We start from the raw sequence: 4,446 nt of genomic DNA, 5'->3' as shown, positions 1-4,446 counted from the left end.
AAGCCCCCCCACTCACCCACCCCCACCCCCTCCTTGCCCTTTGTTGCTGCATTCCACTGCCTCTGGCCCTTAATACTTTTATTCCAACTCAGATGAAAAGTTGCTACCACAGCTAGGGCCCAGCGGGAAGTGGGGCTGGGTATGATGCCACACTTCATCACTGCCTTCTCCATCGGGGCTGGCCTCCTCTCTCCAGCAGCTATTGCTACCGGTGCAGGCAGCGCCATGTGCAAACGTCCCCCACCCTCTCCGCCCATCACCAAACGTCCTGGTGGTCGGCTCCAGTGGAGCAGGGCTTCCGCCTGCACTGACCAAGCAGGTCCCAGGAGGAGGAAGCATGGGAGGTCCCTCGGGTTTTGAAATGACCTTGCTCACCACAATTCTGCCCGGTTTTTAATTCTGTTTTTAAATCTGTATTTGGAGAAGATGCACCAGTGTGGCTCCGTTTTGACATCTCCTCGACGTAAAGGCACCTAACCTTAGGCCTTCACACAGGAATTCAGGTAGGCTTGGCAGGAGTCCCAGGTTAGCTTCACCTCTGTGTCTAATAGGCCACAGTGATAGAGTTTTCACTGGACAGGACTCGGCAAAGGGACCGCTGCTCTGGGCTCCAAGGAGGAGCTGGAATTCCCCATATGGCTTTCCCGAAGTGTGGTCTTTCTATTCCCATTGAAATACAAAGAACACGAAGTGTTTCGCATCATTCACACAGAATTGCCCTTTACTCCCCCAAATCTTAGGGAAATGGAGCTCTGCCCTCTTCCTAAATATCTCCAGATTCGATTTCTTAAGTACCCCTGAACTCTACATTTTAACAAATTCCTTGGTTCTAGTCTATGTGGGTTTTTTATTTTTTCATCTAAGACATCATTTCTCTGAAGATCAATTATAGCTGATCACCATATTTTAGCACAGAACAGCCTTGAAGTCATGTCACATTTTAGTCAAGTGCTAAAGTCTGGGTGCCCATCTCTTATCCCAGCACTAAAGTTATGATTTAGGTAACAAGATGTTTAAATAGTGAAAGATTTTTATGTGAGGACAAGAGAAATCTGGCATACAATCCCATGATGCCTAGCTTCTGGGCCCCTAATTTCTTCTAACTCGACATTCTTCATGAATCTAAGTCCTTTAAACAAAAGATTATCTAAAATAATCACAAGCTCTCTATTTCAGGATGCTATGACATTGTTATCTGAGGAGAAAAAAAATGTTGATTTTCTTTTTATGATTTTTTTCATAAAAATGTAATTCGAGGTTATTTTTCCATTGATTTTTTAGAGAGAATGGAAGAGAGAGGGAAAGACAGAAAGAAACACCAGTATGAGAGAAATACATTAATTGGTTGCGCCATGACCAGGGCCAGAGCCAGGGAAGAGCCTGCAACCAAGATGTGTGCCCTTGACCAGAATCGAACCCAGGACCCTTTGGTTGAGAGGCTGATGCTTTGCTCACTGAGTCAAACTGGCTACGGCTGTTTATGCTTTTGATTACATTGCTTATCTGAGCCTTCGCAAGGCTCAGTACCCGGTTCTAGGTAGGCCCCTTCAAGGAAGAGGACAAATCCAGTCTTGAGGTTCACTCACTGCTCTCTTCACATGGGGCACCTTGTAAAGCAACCTACTCCTTAGGGAGTCTATTTCCCCTTTATCCTCTACTGCCTTGCTACTCCTCTGTTCAGTTATGTAGAATCAGAAATACTGCTTCAGTCAATAATTAAGAAATACCTCAGCAGGTCCAGCAATGGGCAAAACACACCGTTTCTGCCATCATGGGGTCTATGGTCCAAAAGGGAAGATGTGCCCTAGCTGGTGTGGCTCAGTTGCTTGAGCATCATCCCATGCACCAAGAGGTGGCTGGTTTGATTCCAGGTCTGGGCACATTCCTCAGGTTGCAAGCTCAATCCCCAGTAGGGGGCATTTAGGAGGCAACAGATCGATGGTTCTCTCTCATCTATGTTTCTCTCTCCATCTGCACCTGTGTTTCTCTCTCTCCCTCTCCCTCCCCCCCCCTCTCTCTCTCTCTCTCTCTCTCTCTCTCTCTCTCTCTCTCTCTCTCTCTCTCTCTGAAAGTCAATTAAAAAAAACATTCAAAAGGGAAGATGTACATGAAACAAATAATTCTAATTTGTTAATTACAAGTGGACAAAGATCTCCAAGAAGAGAATGGCACCATCTCCCTAATTCTTAGGAATTGCAACAATCCCCCCTGCTGGAGGACACACGTGGCACTGGGGCACTAGTGGAATCTGCCCTTTTAGTGGAATCTTACTATAGGAAACTATTGCCCGAAATTCCCATCTCCAACCCCTAGAAGATTAAAGTTGGCAGAACTGATCACTGAAACAGTTGACATCTGTCATCAGGCCATCTACCGGGGATTTTACATACATTACCATATTTAATCCTGAAAACACCTCCTCCATGAAGTCAGTATTATTACAATTATCCCCATTTCCCAGGTGGAGAAAGTGAAAGTCAGGGAAAGTCACTGTACCCTAGATGAAGCGAATAGTGCAGGAACCTGGATTAGTAGTCAAAAATTAGTAGTTTAAGTAACAAGACCAGAGAAAAGAAAGACAGATTGTGGTGCAATGATGATTCAACTTTTATTTGTGCATGTATCTATATCTGTAAAACACACAGCCTAAAATTACATAACTATTGAACATATTAACAAGAAGAGAAAGTTTCCAAAACTCAGAAGATATGTGTCTGTTTTATTAACCTGAGTAACAGTGAAACCTATTGTGCTTTTAGGAAAGCCAACCAATAATCCTACAGCATTGGATCATTTTTGGCTCTCTAAACTGGAACAGCTGGATCTGTATAAGGACTGCTGCTCCCATTTCTGAGCTTATAAAGCTAAGACCAAAACCTTTATATAAAATCGATGATTGCACTTGGCAAAGAGCTATAGACTGAGGGACTCATTTTAGATTAAAATATATGTTGCATAAGATGTCAAGTTACCACTGGGAGCCTGTTAGTTCCTAAACAAAATTAACAATGGAGAGAAAGCACAGGAACGTATGGTGTGTGTGTGTGTTTTTATTCCTAAAAAACATCCAGAGACAAAAACAAAAACAAAAAACTGTCAAGAATTTAAAAAATCCTCCAAAACTGCTTCCGAAACTAATCCATGCTGGCTCAGTAGATCAGGCAGAATCTCTGCCTCCAGTTGATGGCTGACCCATTTTTGCTTTTCAGGGCTGGGCTCAACCCTCCCCTCCTGTAAAGGAGTAGTTCCATCTGCCAAATTGAGGCAGAGGAAACAGCCTGCATTGAACTGGGAAATCACAAGTCTTCATTTGGGGTACAATGATAATGGTGATAAGTTTCTAAATTTGTGCATAAGTAAGACAGAAAAGCAATGTGATTGTTTGAAACGCTAAAATACTAACTAATTTTCCTCTCCTATACTAAGCTGTCTCTAAGACTTTTAAAAATATTTGTGAATTTGCACATTCACGACTCAGCAACATTTTTAAAAATGGGATTTAACCTAGTTGAGTCATGAGTTCCCAGAAAACTTCTCTGAGGCAGTCAGTTCTCCACCATTACAATCTGGCGTCAGCCTTTTTCCAAACCACAGATCTGAATGTGATTAAACCATATGAGAAAACACCACCACGCAAGAAAATGCATAGCACAAACACAGCTGAAAAGCTGGGTTTCCAACCAGGCCAGTGTGGCTCAGTGGTTGAGCATTGACTTATAAACCAGGAGGTCACAATTCAAGTCTCCGGCAGAGAGACATATGTAATACTCTTTGTAATACTTTAAGCAATAAAATAAAAATTAAAAAAATATATATCCAGCAGGGCACATGCCTGATCCCCAGTGTGGGGCATGAAGGAGGCACTTGATCAACGATTCTCTCTCGTCCTTGATGTTTCAATCTCTCTCTCCCTCTCCCTTCCTTTCTGAAATCAATAAAAATATATATTTTTTTAAATTTGGGTTTTGTATCATCCCCCAAATCTGTAGCTTACTTGTTCATATGAAAAAATTAAGTGGAAGGGAGAAACCAAGATGGCGGCATAGGTAAACACCGGAGTTAGCTGTCTCGAACAACCACTTCAAAAATACAACTAAGAGACAGAACGGACATCGCCCAGAACCACAAGAAGACTGGCTGAGCGGAAATTCTTCAACTAGAAGGGAAGAGAACAGCATACGAGACTCAGAGGAGGCGCAGTGCAGAAAATATAAAGGTGCGGAGGTGTGCATGGAGCGGGCTGGTAGCTGAGGGCGAGGTTGTCGTTTTTCAATCGGGAGGGAGTGTCAGATTCTGAGCTCCAGTTCTGGGCGAGTCTCTAGGGACCCAGACTCAAACGGGAGTAGCGGAACTGTCTGGCATCGGTCAGAACGTGAGGGCAGCTTTCTCTCCGAGGTTTTCAGTGGTTGCTGGGACTCTGAGAGGCAGAGCCTCTGGGAACAGGCC

Source organism: Myotis davidii, unplaced genomic scaffold (assembly GCF_000327345.1).
Source record: "Myotis davidii unplaced genomic scaffold, ASM32734v1 scaffold201, whole genome shotgun sequence".
NCBI classification, from domain to species: Eukaryota; Metazoa; Chordata; class Mammalia; order Chiroptera; family Vespertilionidae; genus Myotis; species Myotis davidii.
Note: the sequence above shows the minus strand (reverse complement) of the source record.